The 10,063-nt window shown below is 43.9% G+C and overlaps 2 pseudogenes; both read right to left on the reverse strand.

The window, feature by feature from the left end:
• Positions 1 to 2,713: 2,713 nt before the first annotated feature.
• Positions 2,714 to 4,965, reverse strand: LOC141541044 (biotin--protein ligase pseudogene; annotated as a pseudogene).
• Positions 4,966 to 7,520: 2,555 nt separating this feature from the next.
• On the reverse strand, positions 7,521 to 9,772 carry LOC141541045 (biotin--protein ligase pseudogene; annotated as a pseudogene).
• Positions 9,773 to 10,063: the final 291 nt, after the last annotated feature.

Genomic DNA, 10,063 nt, shown 5'->3' on the forward strand with positions numbered 1-10,063 from the left:
CCTGCAGAGGCACAGAAGCAATGTTTTGGGGTGCCAAACCACTATCCAATTGGAGTCTGTTTTCCATGAATGCAGTGTGATGAAATGATCTCTACTTGCTTCAGCAACTAGCTTCTAAGGCTCACCGGGTCTTCAGGCTAATGGCAAACAAGAGTCTGCCCACTTTCCTGCAAGCAGGAGTGAAAGTCCAGATCTTTGATTTTGTCTTTCAAAGTCCTGAATCTTTTCCTGGGCCCTGTGAGCTTTACTAGAGGCCTTTCTCTGTCCTTGGTTCCCAAGAGCTCGCTTGGAGTGTGTCCGAATCCAAAGATTTGTCCTCCAGCCTCTAGCCAGCTTCAGCCTCTCAATGTCCTCCCAGTGTGTCCAGCCAGCCCCAAAGTACAAGTCGGAATAGATCAGACTCCAAGAGGGTGGGATTGTGGGTTTCCTGGTCCAGTGAATCTCCCCACTGAATCCTGCTCTGAATCTCCTGGAGCTTCCAGTGGGCTTGTCCTTTTATAGGCTCTTTGAAAGGTGTGAACTCTTAAAGGGGGGGGGAGGTGTGAACTTGTAAAGGGGGGAAAGTGTGAACTCTAAACTAGAGAACAGCTAAGTACCATGCTAATAACCCTGTTACCACTTTGTCAGAACCCTAACACTGCCCCAATGATTTTGCTCTGACTCTCTAATTCAGGGGTTCTCAAACCCACTGAGGATGTTTATGAGGTCCTCCAGATTGTGTTCAATGGACTGAGGGGGCGGAGACAGAGTGTGAGTTTTTGTTTGTACTATAGTCCTGCCCTCCAACAGTGTGAGGGACAGTGAACTGGCCCCCTATTTGAAAGTTTGAGGCCCACTGGGTCTAATTCATCTGTACCTTTGTTATTGCCCATGCCAGAAAAGTTCTTACTCCTCCCTTCTGCTCTAGCTCCTTTCCAGTATCATCTTCTTCAAGAGGTCCTTTCTGAAGCCCTCAGTTGTTTGTACTCTCCTCCTTCCCTAGTATGGTGCTTTAATCTTCTATGTGTCTTTTCTTTGCTTCTCTGTGAACATTAGTCCTTAGTTCTCTTATGGAGATGGAATTGGGCCATTCTCTGAGTCCATTTAGAGAAAGGATCTCAGATCAACCATTCTTCCCAAGCTGCATTTTGAATTCTCTGCCTATGACTACCCTGTCTTTCCTTTCCTTTTTCAGTTCCAAGTTTGTGTTCTCTTTCCCCCCTCAGAATTGGGTAAGCTTTTTGAGGAGAGGGACTATCTTTTTGCTTCTGTTTGTATCCCTAGTGCTTTGCATAGTGCCTGCCACATGGTAGGGGCTTAATAAATGCTTGTTGATTTAAAGGCAGAAATTGTATGATTTGGGGGCTTCTATCCCAAGCACTTAACACAGGGGTTAAACACTGTGCCAGTAGATTCTTAATAAATGCTTTCTTGATGGGTGAATGAAATGCACAATCATTTGTGACTCATTACTATGTTTCAGATAATGTTGTGGGCATTGAGAATATGACAACAAACACGAAAATGAAACAGTTACTCCTTTTTTTTAATAATACTTTTTATTGAACACATATATGCAGGGGTGATTTTGCAGCATTGACAATTGCCGAACCTTTTGTTCCAACTTTCCCCTCCTTCTCCCCACTCCCTCCCCCAGATGTCAGGTTGACCAATACATGTTACATATGTGAAATTCAAGTATAAGTTAAACACGATATATGTCTCCATGTCCAAAGAGTTGTTTTGCTGTCCAAGAAGAATCGGAATTTGAAACAGTGTACAATTAGCCTGTGAAGGATACCCAAAATGCAGGCGGACAGAAATAGAGGGATCGGGAATTCTGTGTAGTGACTCGTAGTCATCTCCCAGAGTTCTTTCGCTGGATGTAGCTGGTTCAGTTCATTACTGCTCTAATGGGACTGATTTGGTTCATCTCATTTTGAAGATGGCCACGTCCATGAGAATTGATCATCATATAGCATTGTTGTTGAACTATATGATATTCATTCAACTTTTGTAGTAAATTTCAATATATGAACTACATTGGCCAAGACATTTACTATAAAGTAGTGATTTTCCACTATATCTTTGACCTCTACTCACATATATTAAATTTCTTTAGCCACTTAAGTATAACAAATGCAAATAAGGAAAGCACCATCTCTGAAAGATTATTTATAATTCTTCTCTTAATAAAGAAATAAAAACAAAGGTTTTTTTCTGTATTTTGTGTGGCTTTTATTTATTTATTTGTTTGTTTGTTTGTTTGTTTGTTTTCAAAATATCTCCTTGGTTGAGTCAAAAGGATATTACCATCCCACATAAATAACTGAGCAATGACTCAAGAAGGGGGGCTGATATTTTTTCCCTTTTCAAAGGGAGCTATAATGAGGGGTTGACTATTGTGAAACACCTAAATTTCCCTGTCTTGTTGGCATAAAAGAGCTCCAGGTATCAACATACACCAAGTTCCGTCTAAGAAGGGAAAGGCAGGCGACTCTTCTGAAAAAGAGAGAAATCCCTAGTAAACAAAAAGTAACTAAAAGGCATGAGAAAAATCATTAAGGGAAAAAAACCTCAAGCCTCCCCAATCCCAAACAGAACTTTCTGATGAATGGTAGGAAAGAGCTAAGAAATAAAGCAGGAATGTATTTGCAAGTGGCTATGCACTTTTGCCTGAAATGAAACTCACTTCGATATGGCCCACTCTGCTCTCTTGCTCAGGACAGTTGAATTAATTCTTGGGGATGATGAGGTTTTTCAGCATGTCGAAAGAGTTGCCGTCTGGATGCACAGTCATAACATCCCCTCCTTCTCGATGGACTTGAAGGAAGCCAGAATCGTCAATCCCAACAATCCATACCAGTGGGCCCTCGTCGTTTCCCAGACGGACTTGCTGACCGCTGTGTATCCAGTATTTGTAATAGAGAGGAAGAATGGCATTAGGTCCTTTGTCCTGAAAGGCATCCAGTAGGCTCTCCAGCACAGTTATTGTTCTTGCCACCAGATAATCCACACGTAACAGACTGAGGTTTTGGTTGTGTTTCTTATTATATTCTATGATGAGATCATTGAGGCAAAGAGTAGGGTGACTGTTATTCACATTAACTCCACAGCCAATAAGAATATGACAAGTTGATCCCATAAGCGTTGAGTTGACCAACACTCCCCCAAGCTTCATTTGATCACTGTAGTAGATATCATTGGGCCACTTGACTCTTAAATTGATGTCCTGATAGTCAGGAATGGATCGAACTGCCTCCACCACTGCCAAAGACATCAAGTGTTGAACAAATGGGATTCTCTGACCCAGATGAGAATCTAGGGGGATGTGGAGGTGTAAGGTGGAAAGAGAACATCCCACAGGACTAAGCCAGACATTGCCATCACGACCTTTTCCTTGAGTTTGCTGGGCTGCAATCGCTACTAAACCCAGGTGTGGTGGCACCTCAACCATCAAGCCGTCCAGAAGATCCATTGTGGATGAAGTCACTTCAGCAAACAGAATGATCTTTCCCAGTTGCTTTGTGTGCAAATGTTTTTGATAGAGCTCCAGGTGAAAATGTTCTGGGGCAAAATCCTCTGTGGCAGTGATAACTGGCATATGAGATGGGGTCACTTCCAATTCTGGTGGATGGGATGAAACAAACTGAAGGGTCAGCTTGCTGAATTGCATTACTCCTTCGGGTCCCACATTTCTTGCCAGCCACTGCATAAAAGAAGTTCGGACTTCCTCATCAGCTGTGAGCAAATAGAGAGGAGTCAGGGGAGGAATTTTCTTTAATTCACACCTTAGGCCAAGGACCCTCAGGATCTCCTTCAGGACTTCCAATCGGGTGAAATGGCTTGATTTCAGCAAATTAAAGGCAGCTGGAGCTTCTATCAAAGTGCTGGGAGACATTTCCAAGTGCACCTGACAGAGAATTGCTTCTCCTCCGTTTGTTCCACAAGGCAGGTGAACAATCATCCTGTCTCGATGCACGTTTTCTAAGTAACCCTCTAGCTGTCCAGGATGGGTAGGCAGCTGTCCAGGGCCTTCTTCAAATAGGATCCCACTTGTCACTACATTCAGTTTCATTTCACTGTCATCAGCCTTGGAAAAAACCAATGTCTGGATGCTCTTCTTCAGTTCCTCTTGGCTTTTCAGCTGTAGGCCACCAAACGTGAAGGAGGAAGATAGCCCCAAAACCTTCCCACCTTGGGACAGGTACAAGATGAACTTTTGGGAAACTGCTTCAGAAATAGGCTCTTCTGTGGCAATGATCAACAATAAACAGTGATGCAGCCATGGATGGCTGAGCACATTTTTCTCCTTCAGCTGGGAGATGACATAACAATCAGTGTCAATACAATCCTTCAGAAGGGAATGGAGCTGCTGGAATCTCTGCTGTCCTTTCTGAGAGTCAGAGCCCACAAAGAGTAAAATGTTCGGTGGCTTCTCGGGAATATTGACTCTTCTCCTTCGTCCAGGTTGGCAAGTTGGCTTAACACTGCCTTCTTGGCTGCTGCTGAAACCATGAGGAAGATCTGCAAGGTCTTCTGCAGATGCCAATCTGACAGCTTCAGTGGTGCTGCTTTCTAGTCCCAAACACTCCAGGCAGCTTGAAAGATGGAAGTGATGGTATTCATCCAATCCAGCTCCTTTTCCCCATGCATTGGTGGCTTCTTGCTGACAAGCATTGCCTTTCTTCCGACGATACTCCTCCTTTTGAATCTTTTGGTCATCCCTGTCTCTCAAAGGCTCCAACATTTCTGCTTTGATGTGAAACTCCTCCACTTCTGTGATGTGGGATACTGTCCGTGGCTGTAGTTCTTTTAGCACCGAGGCCTGCAGAGGCACAGAAGCAATGTTTTGGGGTGCCAAACCACTATCCAATTGGAGTCTGTTTTCCATGAATGCAGTGTGATGAAATGATCTCTACTTGCTTCAGCAACTAGCTTCTAAGGCTCACCGGGTCTTCAGGCTAATGGCAAACAAGAGTCTGCCCACTTTCCTGCAAGCAGGAGTGAAAGTCCAGATCTTTGATTTTGTCTTTCAAAGTCCTGAATCTTTTCCTGGGCCCTGTGAGCTTTACTAGAGGCCTTTCTCTGTCCTTGGTTCCCAAGAGCTCGCTTGGAGTGTGTCCGAATCCAAAGATTTGTCCTCCAGCCTCTAGCCAGCTTCAGCCTCTCAATGTCCTCCCAGTGTGTCCAGCCAGCCCCAAAGTACAAGTCGGAATAGATCAGACTCCAAGAGGGTGGGATTGTGGGTTTCCTGGTCCAGTGAATCTCCCCACTGAATCCTGCTCTGAATCTCCTGGAGCTTCCAGTGGGCTTGTCCTTTTATAGGCTCTTTGAAAGGTGTGAACTCTTAAAGGGGGGGGGGAGGTGTGAACTTGTAAAGGGGGGAAAGTGTGAACTCTAAACTAGAGAACAGCTAAGTACCATGCTAATAACCCTGTTACCACTTTGTCAGAACCCTAACACTGCCCCAATGATTTTGCTCTGACTCTCTAATTCAGGGGTTCTCAAACCCACTGAGGATGTTTATGAGGTCCTCCAGATTGTGTTCAATGGACTGAGGGGGCGGAGACAGAGTGTGAGTTTTTGTTTGTACTATAGTCCTGCCCTCCAACAGTGTGAGGGACAGTGAACTGGCCCCCTATTTGAAAGTTTGAGGCCCACTGGGTCTAATTCATCTGTACCTTTGTTATTGCCCATGCCAGAAAAGTTCTTACTCCTCCCTTCTGCTCTAGCTCCTTTCCAGTATCATCTTCTTCAAGAGGTCCTTTCTGAAGCCCTCAGTTGTTTGTACTCTCCTCCTTCCCTAGTATGGTGCTTTAATCTTCTATGTGTCTTTTCTTTGCTTCTCTGTGAACATTAGTCCTTAGTTCTCTTATGGAGATGGAATTGGGCCATTCTCTGAGTCCATTTAGAGAAAGGATCTCAGATCAACCATTCTTCCCAAGCTGCATTTTGAATTCTCTGCCTATGACTACCCTGTCTTTCCTTTCCTTTTTCAGTTCCAAGTTTGTGTTCTCTTTCCCCCCTCAGAATTGGGTAAGCTTTTTGAGGAGAGGGACTATCTTTTTGCTTCTGTTTGTATCCCTAGTGCTTTGCATAGTGCCTGCCACATGGTAGGGGCTTAATAAATGCTTGTTGATTTAAAGGCAGAAATTGTATGATTTGGGGGCTTCTATCCCAAGCACTTAACACAGGGGTTAAACACTGTGCCAGTAGATTCTTAATAAATGCTTTCTTGATGGGTGAATGAAATGCACAATCATTTGTGACTCATTACTATGTTTCAGATAATGTTGTGGGCATTGAGAATATGACAACAAACACGAAAATGAAACAGTTACTCCTTTTTTTTAATAATACTTTTTATTGAACACATATATGCAGGGGTGATTTTGCAGCATTGACAATTGCCGAACCTTTTGTTCCAACTTTCCCCTCCTTCTCCCCACTCCCTCCCCCAGATGTCAGGTTGACCAATACATGTTACATATGTGAAATTCAAGTATAAGTTAAACACGATATATGTCTCCATGTCCAAAGAGTTGTTTTGCTGTCCAAGAAGAATCGGAATTTGAAACAGTGTACAATTAGCCTGTGAAGGATACCCAAAATGCAGGCGGACAGAAATAGAGGGATCGGGAATTCTGTGTAGTGACTCGTAGTCATCTCCCAGAGTTCTTTCGCTGGATGTAGCTGGTTCAGTTCATTACTGCTCTAATGGGACTGATTTGGTTCATCTCATTTTGAAGATGGCCACGTCCATGAGAATTGATCATCATATAGCATTGTTGTTGAACTATATGATATTCATTCAACTTTTGTAGTAAATTTCAATATATGAACTACATTGGCCAAGACATTTACTATAAAGTAGTGATTTTCCACTATATCTTTGACCTCTACTCACATATATTAAATTTCTTTAGCCACTTAAGTATAACAAATGCAAATAAGGAAAGCACCATCTCTGAAAGATTATTTATAATTCTTCTCTTAATAAAGAAATAAAAACAAAGGTTTTTTTCTGTATTTTGTGTGGCTTTTATTTATTTATTTGTTTGTTTGTTTGTTTGTTTGTTTTCAAAATATCTCCTTGGTTGAGTCAAAAGGATATTACCATCCCACATAAATAACTGAGCAATGACTCAAGAAGGGGGGCTGATATTTTTTCCCTTTTCAAAGGGAGCTATAATGAGGGGTTGACTATTGTGAAACACCTAAATTTCCCTGTCTTGTTGGCATAAAAGAGCTCCAGGTATCAACATACACCAAGTTCCGTCTAAGAAGGGAAAGGCAGGCGACTCTTCTGAAAAAGAGAGAAATCCCTAGTAAACAAAAAGTAACTAAAAGGCATGAGAAAAATCATTAAGGGAAAAAAACCTCAAGCCTCCCCAATCCCAAACAGAACTTTCTGATGAATGGTAGGAAAGAGCTAAGAAATAAAGCAGGAATGTATTTGCAAGTGGCTATGCACTTTTGCCTGAAATGAAACTCACTTCGATATGGCCCACTCTGCTCTCTTGCTCAGGACAGTTGAATTAATTCTTGGGGATGATGAGGTTTTTCAGCATGTCGAAAGAGTTGCCGTCTGGATGCACAGTCATAACATCCCCTCCTTCTCGATGGACTTGAAGGAAGCCAGAATCGTCAATCCCAACAATCCATACCAGTGGGCCCTCGTCGTTTCCCAGACGGACTTGCTGACCGCTGTGTATCCAGTATTTGTAATAGAGAGGAAGAATGGCATTAGGTCCTTTGTCCTGAAAGGCATCCAGTAGGCTCTCCAGCACAGTTATTGTTCTTGCCACCAGATAATCCACACGTAACAGACTGAGGTTTTGGTTGTGTTTCTTATTATATTCTATGATGAGATCATTGAGGCAAAGAGTAGGGTGACTGTTATTCACATTAACTCCACAGCCAATAAGAATATGACAAGTTGATCCCATAAGCGTTGAGTTGACCAACACTCCCCCAAGCTTCATTTGATCACTGTAGTAGATATCATTGGGCCACTTGACTCTTAAATTGATGTCCTGATAGTCAGGAATGGATCGAACTGCCTCCACCACTGCCAAAGACATCAAGTGTTGAACAAATGGGATTCTCTGACCCAGATGAGAATCTAGGGGGATGTGGAGGTGTAAGGTGGAAAGAGAACATCCCACAGGACTAAGCCAGACATTGCCATCACGACCTTTTCCTTGAGTTTGCTGGGCTGCAATCGCTACTAAACCCAGGTGTGGTGGCACCTCAACCATCAAGCCGTCCAGAAGATCCATTGTGGATGAAGTCACTTCAGCAAACAGAATGATCTTTCCCAGTTGCTTTGTGTGCAAATGTTTTTGATAGAGCTCCAGGTGAAAATGTTCTGGGGCAAAATCCTCTGTGGCAGTGATAACTGGCATATGAGATGGGGTCACTTCCAATTCTGGTGGATGGGATGAAACAAACTGAAGGGTCAGCTTGCTGAATTGCATTACTCCTTCGGGTCCCACATTTCTTGCCAGCCACTGCATAAAAGAAGTTCGGACTTCCTCATCAGCTGTGAGCAAATAGAGAGGAGTCAGGGGAGGAATTTTCTTTAATTCACACCTTAGGCCAAGGACCCTCAGGATCTCCTTCAGGACTTCCAATCGGGTGAAATGGCTTGATTTCAGCAAATTAAAGGCAGCTGGAGCTTCTATCAAAGTGCTGGGAGACATTTCCAAGTGCACCTGACAGAGAATTGCTTCTCCTCCGTTTGTTCCACAAGGCAGGTGAACAATCATCCTGTCTCGATGCACGTTTTCTAAGTAACCCTCTAGCTGTCCAGGATGGGTAGGCAGCTGTCCAGGGCCTTCTTCAAATAGGATCCCACTTGTCACTACATTCAGTTTCATTTCACTGTCATCAGCCTTGGAAAAAACCAATGTCTGGATGCTCTTCTTCAGTTCCTCTTTGCTTTTCAGCTGTAGGCCACCAAACGTGAAGGAGGAAGATAGCCCCAAAACCTTCCCACCTTGGGACAGGTACAAGATGAACTTTTGGGAAACTGCTTCAGAAATAGGCTCTTCTGTGGCAATGATCAACAATAAACAGTGATGCAGCCATGGATGGCTGAGCACATTTTTCTCCTTCAGCTGGGAGATGACATAACAATCAGTGTCAATACAATCCTTCAGAAGGGAATGGAGCTGCTGGAATCTCTGCTGTCCTTTCTGAGAGTCAGAGCCCACAAAGAGTAAAATGTTCGGTGGCTTCTCGGGAATATTGACTCTTCTCCTTCGTCCAGGTTGGCAAGTTGGCTTAACACTGCCTTCTTGGCTGCTGCTGAAACCATGAGGAAGATCTGCAAGGTCTTCTGCAGATGCCAATCTGACAGCTTCAGTGGTGCTGCTTTCTAGTCCCAAACACTCCAGGCAGCTTGAAAGATGGAAGTGATGGTATTCATCCAATCCAGCTCCTTTTCCCCATGCATTGGTGGCTTCTTGCTGACAAGCATTGCCTTTCTTCCGACGATACTCCTCCTTTTGAATCTTTTGGTCATCCCTGTCTCTCAAAGGCTCCAACATTTCTGCTTTGATGTGAAACTCCTCCACTTCTGTGATGTGGGATACTGTCCGTGGCTGTAGTTCTTTTAGCACCGAGGCCTGCAGAGGCACAGAAGCAATGTTTTGGGGTGCCAAACCACTATCCAATTGGAGTCTGTTTTCCATGAATGCAGTGTGATGAAATGATCTCTACTTGCTTCAGCAACTAGCTTCTAAGGCTCACCGGGTCTTCAGGCTAATGGCAAACAAGAGTCTGCCCACTTTCCTGCAAGCAGGAGTGAAAGTCCAGATCTTTGATTTTGTCTTTCAAAGTCCTGAATCTTTTCCTGGGCCCTGTGAGCTTTACTAGAGGCCTTTCTCTGTCCTTGGTTCCCAAGAGCTCGCTTGGAGTGTGTCCGAATCCAAAGATTTGTCCTCCAGCCTCTAGCCAGCTTCAGCCTCTCAATGTCCTCCCAGTGTGTCCAGCCAGCCCCAAAGTACAAGTCGGAATAGATCAGACTCCAAGAGGGTGGGATTGTGGGTTTCCTGGTCCAGTGAATCTCCCCACT

This window comes from Sminthopsis crassicaudata, chromosome 4 (assembly GCF_048593235.1).
Source record: "Sminthopsis crassicaudata isolate SCR6 chromosome 4, ASM4859323v1, whole genome shotgun sequence".
In the NCBI taxonomy this organism is placed as follows: domain Eukaryota; kingdom Metazoa; phylum Chordata; class Mammalia; order Dasyuromorphia; family Dasyuridae; genus Sminthopsis; species Sminthopsis crassicaudata.